The 13,058-nt window shown below is 36.6% G+C and overlaps 1 pseudogene; it reads right to left on the bottom strand.

The window, feature by feature from the left end:
• Nucleotides 1–6,176: 6,176 nt before the first annotated feature.
• On the bottom strand, nucleotides 6,177–9,760 carry LOC103677972 (annotated as a pseudogene).
• Nucleotides 9,761–13,058: the final 3,298 nt, after the last annotated feature.

Here is a 13,058-nt window from a genome sequence, read left to right as displayed (position 1 = left end):
CATTTATATAGCTTTGTTTAATGTATATTTGATTTTTATTTGATCAAAAAACTCACATGGTGATCATAATACATAGGAATAAACATATTTGAAATATCCACTATTCCCCCCTCCATTGGACATTCTTCCTTTTACTTTGCTTTATCCTTCATTTCAAGTAGCTAGACATTTTGCTACTGAACACCTCATGGAAAAAGGCAGAAAGGAGACATGCTCTGCCTATTGTTTTTCAAGAGCATCATTCCCTTAGTAAATGGAGAAATACTATGTACATAATTAATATTTAAGAAGGGTAGATTGAAGATGGGAATCTCCACTCTCACTCCAAACAGAAAATTTTCCATTGGAAAAGAGGCAAGTGAGTGATGGCACATGATGAGGTCAGGTATTAAATGGGTGGTCCCCTTCCAGACAAAACGAGTCTGAGCCTTATTTCCCAAAGAGCATCATGGAAGTGGTGAAAGAGGGTAAGCTCTTAGGCAAACTTCCAGGGATTTCTTTGCTCTATTTCTTAATGAAAATAGCAATATGATTCCTGTGCCTATCAGTGTGGCATGGAACTATAGGAAATAGGGCCACTGGGTAAGGCAGGGAGGAATAAAAAAATCCCTGTGTGGCAACATATATGGATTGGTAAATGGGTGCAGACAAAACGGTAGACCTAACCAATATAGAAAGGGAATATTGAAGACCTAGTGAGTCTTGCCAATGCCTTGTCCTATATGAGATTTTCCAAAGCTTAGCATTACCTTGGAAAAAGAAGAAAGGTAGGTTATGTCTTAAATGAAATTATGTTTCTGCCATATTAACAGAAATTTAGTTGAGTTATAGAAAATAACTTATGAAACAGAGATTCCTACTTGCTGTATAAATTTGAGAGACAGAGTCTATCCCCAGCCAACTAACTAATTTACCTTTAGCTGATTCACTTTCCAGTCATTTTTACAACAGTACTTTTCATTGAATGCCCTATCAGTCACTCAGGTGATTGAGTCAGCCATTCATATCACCATGATTGACAGATTTTTAATCAGGTAACTTTTGCCAATTAAATATAAATGCATATGCCTCACTACTCGGGACTGTTATATTTACTGGTACTCAACTTCAATTAATTCTTGGCTTGATTTCAAATTCATCATATTTTAAGGAATTCAATGTGATTTTACAAGAAAAATGTTTAGAAAGTTCCACCACTCCCTCTGGCCCAACTGAGAATGATTGATTTGCACTTTTCTCAGGGAACATACTTTGTTTTAATATCTTATAAAGATTTTTGTGATTTCCTTGTTTTCTCTCTTGGCCTGTAAGCACTGGAGGGTCTATGTATTTTTGTAAGTTAAACATTTTTGCATCTCCAATGAAGTATAGTAGATTCGTTTAAAGGTAGAGGTGCTCGGTAAACATTTAGTGAATGAATGAGAAAAACAATAAGTCACAATTATATTCTATAGAGCCAAACTTGCAAATGCATTTTAGAACCAAAACACATTAGGATAGAAAAGATGCATGCCTATAGCCAAGGAAGATGTTACTATACAAACTATTTCCTTCTTAAATAATATTTCAAATCTAGGTATTTTGAATAACAAAATGTCCTGATAAGTTACAAGTTCTCTTGAAGGTGACTTGTGTGCTATTTGTAATATTTTAGGATATCTGTGGGGCTTTCTAGAAGTTACACATAACTTTGGGAAAATATTCAACTAGATATTCATGCAGCGAGCTAGATAATCCTCCCTAGGGAATGTTTTCTTTTTGTGTACATGGGAGTCTGAGTAATGTTCTCTTGAAGATGATCTTATACCATGAGGTGAGATGCTGCATCAGGCACCAGCTGCAATCTCCACATGGTTTTCTGCTCCAGTTTCAGAAAAACACATTGAAATAGACACATCTGAACATGATAAATGCAGGGATCACTGTAGCAGAGTCCTGTGCTCTGTAGGAAAGGATGCAGACAGTCAGTCAGATGGAGAGTTTAAAAGGGCATCCTGGCCGCCTAAGCAATCTGAAAACCATCAAAAGTGATAAATCTAGTGATATTCCCAGGTCATGTTCCAACTTCACAGTTTGAGTATAACCAAAGTTCAATTTGTGATCCAATTTCTCCCCTACACACTATCCAAGTATGGCTTCCTTCTTGACAATATCACGTTTTGTCAACTGGGTTTCCATTCATGCACTCATACCAAACATTGAGTTCTAGTTCTATTATTGTTCATTGTCCAGAATGAAAATGTACTTACGTTCTTTATAATCCAAAAGTTCGATATTGTCTTGTTACAATTCTGTCCAATATTTATCATTCAGATTTGTACATGCCTCTTGCCACTCATATATATCAGCAGTGTCTGCCTTGAATTATATCTACCATATGTCTCAACTACATTGATGAAACATAACAAATTAAGCATATGACTTCTTCTGTATTATTAATATCTGATAATAGATTGTTATCTCCTAAAAACTATTTTTATTGCCTCTTTCCATATTTTTTCACTATCTGCTCTGTCCTGGGCACAGCAATAGGCACTAGAAATGCATCTAGCTGACTCATAATGAGAACATCCATAGAGACGGTAAAGAGGACCTCCTAAGTTAAATGTCAGAAAGTTAGTAATGCCTGGTTAACCATTCCTCACATTCTCACTGAAACACCGCACAAGATAAAAGGTGATATGGAAAGATTTAAAAGCACTGGAACTATTTTCTTTTAATTTGTCAAATATCAATAGCATGTCCACCAACCAAAGTCCTGATGAAGCCTTGAGGCCAAACAGCAGGTGCACACAAAGGAAAAAACATGATACTCAGCAGTATTGCAATCACTCACTCCCTACAGACCCAGACTTTTTTGTAACCAGAGGGAAATAAGTCACACCCTTATAATACTGGACCTACTATATAGAGCATTCAAAGCTTTTAAACCCTCCTCCCAGTCACATACCTCTTTTTATGCAATAATTCTTTCTTACTTCAATTTCTAGAAATGTGTTGTATTTGAAGGAGGAAAAAGATGTATGTTAGTGCTTTATGTCTGGCAGTAGCTGTCAGGGACTTCACCCTGCCAAGGCACAGGAACAATACAATCTTGTAGCTTACCATTTATTATCCTGAGAAAAGATACTCTATAAAGTCTTTCCATGCATTCAGAAATAGGTAATTTCCGGTACAAAATTACCAGTTTCTTCACTGCTTTTTGAAATACTGTAAACATTGAAATGAGGAAGATAACAAAACAAAATCTTGAGAGAGTTGTAGGTCAGAATATTAATAGTTGCTTTTCTTTTTCGTCTTAGTATTTTCTTCATTTGTCAAATGTTCTAAAATAAACTTGCATTATTCTTACAGTCCTAAAAGACTAATTCTCCAAAATAACTCTGTGAAACAATTTAAACTAGGTCAGTCTTACGCTTTCAACAGATATTAGGACAACTGGGATCTTGCTCTATTGGATTTGATTCCAAGATGATGTAGAATTTTGTGTTCTACACAGGAATGCCATATGAGTCAACAGACTGCATGACCTTGCTCAGACTTTAACTAGATAGGCTGGCTACACCAAATGCTTGAAATATCTGCCTCTGAGGAAACTCAGAGTGAAACAGGAATTGAACCAAATGATTTACCAGAACACAGTGACTATTAGACTAATTCTCAAGAAGGTGAGAGTTAATATATTTCACAAAAATCTCATCTCTATCCAGAACAATAGAAATAGAATATGTATTGGTAATGGTATCATTGATATGATATGCTTTGAAAATTTTAATTAAAAAAAATTTTTTTGAGAGAGTGAGGGGGGAGGGGCAGAAGGAGAGGGAGAGGGAGAATCTTAAGCAGGCTCCTCACCCAGCACAGAGCCTGAAGCAGGGCTCAATCTCACGACCCAGAGATCACGACCTGAGCCGAAATCAAGAGTCAGACACTTAACTGACTGAGCCACTCAGACACCCAGGTAGAACCCCAGGCAGGTGTTCAGGTGGCTTGGTATAAGGGTCAAATGATTTTATATTTAAGTCTTATAAGCAACAACAGAAGAGGAAAAGCTAATGTCACACACAATAATAATAATACTAACAACTACAGCACCAATAAGTGAGAATGCTAATACAAAAGTTTGGATGAATCGTTTTAAAAGACATCATTTTATTTATGTTTCACAATTGTCCCAGCATATTGCTTTTGGCAATATTATAAATAGTCTAAGAGTACTCACCTTTTCTACTGCTTCCTTGTTAATTGACATTTCGTGGAGTTTACATGTAATTGGCAAAATTCCCTGTCTTCTTATCACCTTCCTCAGGTATATCCTTTGCCTTCCGGTTGGGCTAAACTACTTCATTTGCTGTCAATCTTGAAGTACTCAATTCTTGGAAATTTAAAACCCAGCCCATATTCGGAGAGTGTGGTGAAGCAAGGCCTTAACATCTAGGTGGGGGGGAAGATTTAGATTCTGGCAGTGTTCAGTGGGTCTGTCAATGGATTGCATCTCTTNTTCCCTGGAAAGAAAAAAGATAAAACCAAAGACTATATTAATTTGTTCCCAGAAACCGAATGAACAAAATCACTGAACTTTGCAAAAACCTATTGTTTTGCAAGTCTTACTGACACCTGGTGGCTAAATCTCAACAAATTTCACAGTAACCAGTGATGAGCTGTTCTTGCAGTGAAACATCGAAGATTTGCAACACACTTGACGTTGAGGGAGCTCTAAATACTTAACTCCAGTCTAAGCGGAGCAAGAAATTCAGAGTCAAAGCAAAATCTTGCAATTTATTAATGTTCAAAGACACTCATGAGTATTCATTTTTAAGTTTTTATTCCTATTTTCAAAAACTCAATTCATCTGTTCTAAATTATGTGGAGAAAATCCTCTGAGAGGTTGGAGGTCCCAACAAAATCTCCAAGAGGTATTTCTGATATTAAATAGATTTTGGTCGATTTTGCTCTACATACAAATGCACTAATAGAAGTACCAACATTTAAAAAGCATTTTAGTATTACGTATTAGGTCTGTTTTGTACTCATTTTTTTCCAGATAACAAGCAACATAAATATCATACAAATTCATAGCTCACAGAAAGTCTACACATTGAATTACTGAGAGACTCAGGCCTTCTCATGGTTATAATTTTAATCCAGTGGTTCTCAAACTTTAGAGTGCTGAAAAAAATCATTTTATTTTTATTGTTTAAATGCACATTGATAGGACACACCCCTGGAATTTCTGGTTCAGTTAGTAGACCTTGGGTGGAGATGAGGAATATGTAATTTTATCCTATTCTCAGACTTGTGTTTAGAAATCCTACTGGAATCCATCTCTCATCCTTCAGTTTCTTTTGGGCCTTCTTCTATTCTCAGTATCCTGATTGCCTCTGTAATCCCCCACTTCCATATCTGTCTCCCACCCGGCGTACATTTCTACTTCTTCCAATAATATCATCCTGGTTTCTCTTAGTGAACAATATCTGCACCCCTAGTCATGTTGAGCTAGCGTGATTCAGAAAAGCCTGACCCTGTGCCTATTTGAGGGTTGGGCATGGGAGCCAGGCCTGGACAAGCAGGATATTTTATTCCCAGACCACAGTGATTGGTTCAAGGATGGGTAGATGGTCTGCATTTAAAAGGAGACTTTTATTATGGGAATTGATTGAGGAAGAATCACTCACTTTGGGGTCACTTAGCTGACAGAATATAAACTCAGAGATGCTGTTGGCCATACATATTAGTCTGTATGAAAGTACAATCACACACGTAAAAACAGCTTAGAGATGATGAAACACAGCTTTGTCTGCAGTCATTGTTTAAGCTCCTGGATTCATGTGTCTGAAACTAGACCAGTCACTAACTTCTCCTGTTGCATGTGTTCATAAATTCCCTTTGTTTTGTTTCTGCTATCTATAATGACAGATTCTATAATTCTAGTGCCCTGGCATATGGACTACCTTGCCTGTAAGCTCCTGTGCTTTTCCTCCCACATTTTCTGGACTTAACAGCGTGAGTTAAAATTGACTACCTTATACCTTTTTTCCCCCTCCCCACTGTCAAATCTGAAGGGAAAACCCAATGAGATGTTTGTGGAAGTGGCAGGGACAGACCCACTGTATAGGCCCCAGCACATTATAGAGAACTTAGCGGGCTGAGGGGAGGGAAGGTTGGGCAGAACTGCATTACACCTCAGCCCTCCAACTCTAATGGGCCCCCACCTCTTCTGGCACCACCAGCAAGATTTACAGTTTTTTCCTTGTCCCAAGTGATGTTTTAGAAATTTCCTGAGCTTGCTCTCTACTCCAACCTACTCGGGCATCTTCAGTTGGGACTAGAGGTTGTAGTAGGCACCTCCCACCCCTCAAACACAGATCCAGTGCTGCCTTTTGAGAAGCGACTTCAGCGGACCCCAGCAAGGGAGGGAAGGCAGATTCATGATGGCGCCCATGATATTAGTGGGAGCCATGGTGCTGACCTCCTGGGGTTTGTCTCACCACACAACTTCATTGGCTTTGGTCTGAAGTGCTGCCATAATGACATCCACAGTAGTTGCCATTTCCTGGCATGTTCTTCTTTGGGGAAGGGGGGTGGTTCACCATGGCGTTTGGAGATATCCCCTGGAAAATGTCTTGCAGTATTTCTGGGATGAAGACCTTGCTGTCGTGGAAGACCTTATTGAGGGCATGCGGGGCACACAGCTCCCTGCACTGTTTCTCATGGTAGGTTTGTGGGGGCTGCTGCCTGGGGCAGCTCCAAAGATTTAGATTTGGTCTTGTCTCAAAGGAAAACTCCTGTTTTCCTTTGAAGTTCCAGAGAGGGCTAAAAACATCCCACCCTTTCCTCCAGGGAAAGAATGTTAAGTGTTTCAGTTTTTTCAGGATTCCTGAGATCCACCTTATTTTCTGAAGCCCATGATATATGCTTTGTCATGGGGAGAAAAGGCTGGGATCAAAAGGACAAAAAAATCCACCTCTTCTCTTTTAATAGGAAAACCATTTTCAGATTATTTTGCCACCACTGTCAAAGCAGAATTAAAAAAAAATTGTAGGAAGTCTAAGACCTTGTTTCCCTTCTCCCACCGTCCCTTCTTCTAGAAAAATCACAGTTTCTTGCTGTATTTTCCTCTCTGCAAATGCCAACCAAGCCTCAATGCAGGAGGACCAAACGGAATTGATCACATTGCTCCTTTTCTTTCGTTTCTTTCAAACAGCAATGCCACTGACTCAGGGGACGAGGCTTAGGTGGTGGGGAAAATGCAAAATTGGAGCAGCTAGCGAGGGCCAGCCAGCATGGGATGGTGGGTGTGCTGGGGCCTCAGGGGCGGCTCTCCATCTGCTGTGGTGTGGTGGGAGGCTGCAGGGCACTGGCCTGGCCGAGGCGGGGGTGGCTCCCTGGACGGGGCCCACTCTCACCCTCTAGCTCAGGGCAGGGGGAGGAGGGGAGCCCTCCGGGGAAACAAGTCCGGTTAGCTCCCTTGACCTGGCATGCCGCCCCCATTATATTCAGAATACTGTAAAAGCTTCATGACTTGGCTTCAACTTCTACCCCGTCACTATTCCAATTGTTCAAACACCTTCCAGCCAACCTAGAATTTTTCCACTAGCTCTTCCTTCATCTAAGTTGATATTATTATTATTATTACTATTTATGCACTATTCATTCCGCCTGAAATGTACATCCTCTCTTTCTGCTGCTAGTCACCTTTCAGACTGCTGCTTAAATGCCATTTGAACAAGACCCTCTATAACCACGTCGCCTAAAAGTTGTTCCTCCTGTTAGTGTGTATTATTGTATCCTATTCTTTTCCTTCACTGCATTTTTCCACAGATTTCAGCTATGGATTTATTTCTGTGTGCTTGTTTAATATCATTCTAAGACCACAAAAACTATGTGTATTTTGTTGAATACCAATACTAGATACTCAAAAAATGGTATGTTGAACAGATTATAAATTTTTAAAAATAAGGCTACTCCTATGCAGCTCAATTGAAAGGAAAGATGAAACACATTACATTTAAGTTAGCTTTTACTCCAAAATAGCAAATTACTGTTGTCTGGCAAGTTAGCCTAAGGCTGGTTAACAGACCACTAAATTTGGCAGCGGCATGCTAATTCATACATTTTTAATTTTAGCAAAATTGTTAGAAATATTAGTCCATTTAGTTATGCAGTTGTCAAAACTTTGCTAGTGTAGATCTGGTTAACGTTCTAGAGTTTCAAATGACTATTTGCATATCTCCACGCTTATCCCGACTATTCACACCTGCTTTGGATCATAACCAAGGTGACCTCTGCTGATAGAACCTGGTGGCTGGCAAAAGAACCAACTAACTCATCCTTCTTCCTCTCTCTCTAGGCAGTGGTATAAATACTCTCCATCAAGGTCCTCCTTATTTCAATACTATATGAAACGATCTCATTCAAGTATATTCTCTGTTGCCTGTCCTCTGACTTTTTCTCAGTTATATAAATTCAATCATTTTCTTGTTTTTGGGAAAAAATCTGTTGTAAGCCAATGAAACACTGGCATCATAATTGATAAATATAAACTTCTTTTAAAATAATTAAAATAATTTTTCAATAATTAAAAAAAATCCACTTTTGAAGTGAAATAATACATGGAAAACAAAACAAAACAAAAGAAGTGCCATTGATTTTTACTGGCCTAGAAACTCACCTTACTTGCTTCAAATACTAACATCTATGGAAAATCAAAATTTTTCCATTATACGTTTTATTTATATATTTTATATTGTTTGTAACACAACAGTATTTTACTTCAGTATTTCAGTACTCTGTATTTCACTTACATAGAATGTAGTTTAGTTCTTTTTCTTATTAAGTTCATTCCCTAGTATTAATAGGTTTTGTATACTAACTAGTCCAGAAACAGTTTTCTATAGGAAAATGCATTCCAAATAACAAGCAATTAATTTATTAAGTCTTTTGTATTGCAAGCCCCTATGTTTGAGGATTCTTTTGGGGGAGAGTAGTAGAAAATCCAACCTAATCTCCACCATAAAGGAGCTCAAAATAAATCCAAAGATCTAAGGATTAAGAACACAAGATGTTTTGTTAAAGAAAGAGATTTAAATAATAGTTTTAGGAGGAGTTAATTTATCAACCATGTTTATTTACGTTTAGGCAAATATCTAGTACAACACTGAAGAGGAGATATAAAAATAACCATGGATGTATTATTCTGACTGCTGAAAGGAAAACCTCTTAACATATCACCAGAATATATGATTTGTAATAGTTTTCTGAGAGGTGCTCATTATCTTTGTTTACAATTTTTTTAAGTTAATGGGTACTACACTTCATAACATGATTTGGCATAGTGATCAATATCATGAGACTACTTTATTTCCTCAACTTGTTTTTGTAAAAATTACATTAATAGATTTCCTTATATAAACTATTTTTTGAAGTCATGAGACTCCTTCATGAGGTGTTTTTCCTTTAAAACAGTACAGATTGTACTTATTAATACTTTGAGTCTCACACCTTTGCTTAAATGTGAAAATGTTCTTTTTGCGTTCTTCCTATTGTTTGCTATCAGGGTTTCTGCTCAACTCGTAGAATTTGTTAGAAGATCTAGAAAACTTAAAATTAAAAAATCTCTAGCTTCCTTGAAGGGTTGGTAAAATTCAGTTTCCATGTTACATTTACATATTTTTTTACCTGTGCTTCCCCCAGTCTCACCTGTAAGTTCCTTTAGCTTAGAGACCAGATCCTGCACCTCTGTACATCCAATACTTCGCATAGACTTTGCACATAGCATATATTCTGTGAATTTGTGTTCAGTGAATTAAAAAAGTGATGCAGTTGGAGAATTCTTTGGATCTGGCCAAGCGCAAATAATGAAAGGAAGAGCTTTCTTTAAGCAGGTCTCCAAACTATTAATTTTCTCCCAAGCAATGAATGACCCCTCTGCTTTAAGATAAAATGAGCGTATGGAAAAATTTTTCCTATAACAATATTATTATCTGGGTGCTATTCCTTCAACTCATTCAAGTCCAAGTTGACTTTCATTCAGTTTTCATGAGTCTTGAATATCACAGGATACAGCCACACAATAAACATTAAAATGTTAATTTTGCCTTGAAGAAATGATAGACTTCAAGAGGGAAAGGTTAAGATAGAGAAGACAACCAAATTTTGCATATACAAAAGGGTGTAAAATGTTTTAAAAGGCCTGAAAATCTCTACCTGTGATCTGCTCTTTCAAAACAAAGGAACTAAGAAAGAGTGGGACTATAATGAATGTACATATATTTGTTACTCATGTTTTGGAGATGAATCCTTAGTGGTTTTTTTTCTTCTATTATTAACAATTGAAAAATTTAGCATACTTGAAAATAAAAGTGTACTTAACATTCAGAACATCTCCTACCATATTCCAGTCTGAATCTTTCTTCTCTGTATTAAATGTGCTGAGCTTTCCTTCCTTATAGACCACTTAAGCTCTTTACTGAAATGGACTGTCTCCTTTATCTTTATATCCTTTAATATCCCTAGCATAATGCCATTCATGAAGTAAAACATTCTGTAAATATATTTGAATTTATTTTTAAAAATTATAAAAAATGTTCATGTAAAACTATGACATTAAGAGATCACATTCAATAGAAAGTTTAAAAGATATACCAGAACCTAACAAACCATATAGGAAACATGATTGTGAAAATTTTAAGTAATATATTTTTCTCTATATAATGTAAATGTTTCCATTGGCTTGTTTGTACAATGCCAAATATTTCCTTTGTTACTGCCCAAACTTTTATTTCAAATACTTAAATATTTCTTCCGCAGATTTTTTTTCTTGAATCAGAAGTTCTTGCAGTTGGAATTACTAATTATAAAACCACAGGGAATTCAAAGTTTAGGTTTACCTAAATGTAAGACTTTTTCATGAAATGCTAAACATTAAAAAAAAATCCTTGAGAAAAAAATTATAAAGTGCATTGGCATGACAAGCAGATTTTAGGTAAATGAACACAGATGGGAAGTTTCAGAACTTTACAAAACCCTTAAACAGACATTTTTCTTTCAGTCTTTTCTTTGGTAATTAAGATCCATTTTATAAAGATTGAAGTCAAGGGAATTATTCACATATATACTTAGTGCTATTGAAGCATAGGCTGACAATCTTTCTCACTGTATTTTTCCACATTAGAAAGTGCCCCCAAGCATTGTAGTAATTTCCCCCCTTGGAATATATAAATTGCCTTACATAAACTCTGACTATTGTTGCTGAGTTGGGCTTTAGGATTTTCTCTTGGGGCATTATAATAAGCTAAGCACCTCTATTTGTCTTAAAATTCATTGTCCAACCACATAAGCCTCCAATGTGACAAATCCCATTATTTAGTGGCTCTTTTGTCTAACCCTAACAAAAATTAAAAAAAAAATAATTTCAGCTTCTTTCTACAGAGAAGTAAATAATTATTTTGGGAAAACACAATAGTCCTTACAGATAAAAGTGTCATGCCAAATGGAATGAACCAAGTTTCTGTAAATATTTTAACTTTCTAAAGTTTATTTTGGGGGTTGTATCAGTTAATTTATTGGATGACTATTGTATGTCAGGCTAGGGATTGGCACTAAACCAAGTCGTGAATAATTAACTGGGTGTCGAAAGATGTAAGACAACTGTTTTGTTGGGGAAGGTAGGAGTAGGAGAGAAAATTAGATAAATGCAGAGGCCCAGGATGTACATTACTCAGGACATTCAGTTATTCCTTACTGTCCTCTATCAGAGGAATATACTGAGGGAGACTGGATAATTGAAAGTAGCAAAGTGTTCACTGTTACAATTATGTCAGTTGTTCAGTAAGATGCTCTCCTACTGAGAAGGATGGATTAAATTAAGTTGTCTGTAATTTATTCAGTGGCAAAGTGTAGGGAAAATTCACTAGGAAGTAAAATGGAATAGGAATAGCTTGCAGAATTGAAAATGCTCGTTTAAATATTTCAATTGTTATTTCTCTGTGGGTCTGGAGTCATGGTGTTCTGTAGAAAACACTGTTGTTTACCAAAACTGGACACTTAGAACTGGATTTAGGATTACACATTTGTTTTCTGAGATCTTGGATCAGTGTTATAAAAGCAGAAACAACAATTGTCATGTTTATTTCTTCTTCTAAGTCACAGTGCCCCGATTCAGAAAGGGGCTCAATAAAATACTTGTTGAATAAATGAATAGGTGCATTAAAATCCTGTCTATCAGTGGCATCGTTTCTTCGTTTGGATTGAGAGAAAAAGGAAGCAAAATGCTGGGAAATGCTGATATAAATTGAAAATTTACATTTCAAAAACTGTTTTTAGCTAGCAAGATAAATCTTCCAGCTGGATTGAAACTAAGTAGTAAAACCAGCTTGTGAAAATAGGGTTAGTAATCCAGTATAGGGAGAACAATTCTGTGAATAGCATTATTATGACTTTTCCCCTTTTTCCTTACTCATGTTTAGGAAACTATCAAATTACATTCTGGCATGCACAGGATTAATGGCAGAATGGTGTGGCTGAAGACCATGGCAGTCATCACTGAATTTGAACAGCATGATAAAATCTCATACACCTTAATATGTCCCAGAGCAGCACATGTCCTAATACTGAAAATGAAACATTAGTTGTAAAGCATTATCATGCCAGAGAGCATTGTTACCATGAGATTTAAAGAATCTTTAAATAGCTGATATTTAAAGAAATAACAGCATTATAATTGGGAGATACTTAATCTAGTTATGTATGTACTCTCCAGACAAACGAATTACCTTTCGAGAGAGAACCATAGTACATTTGGACGATAAAGTAAAATTAATTAACTCAGTGTCACAGTACACAGAGATTTCAAACACAAAAAGCACGTTACCTGAGCATGAGCCAGAAACTCGGTTTTCCAGACGTAGACCTAGATGAGCGCTGTAATTCATGTCATTTTATGACATTTCATGGAACATTTGGTCATTATGACATTTATGATGCAATGAAATAGGCCATAAAATGCTATAAATGGAACAAAAGACATTCATATTTGTGATGGGCATTTGAGTTTCAAT

This window comes from Ursus maritimus, unplaced genomic scaffold (genome assembly GCF_017311325.1).
Source record: "Ursus maritimus isolate PB19 unplaced genomic scaffold, ASM1731132v1 scaffold_8, whole genome shotgun sequence".
NCBI lineage: Eukaryota > Metazoa > Chordata > Mammalia > Carnivora > Ursidae > Ursus > Ursus maritimus.
This window is presented reverse-complemented; position numbering and strand designations above follow the sequence as displayed.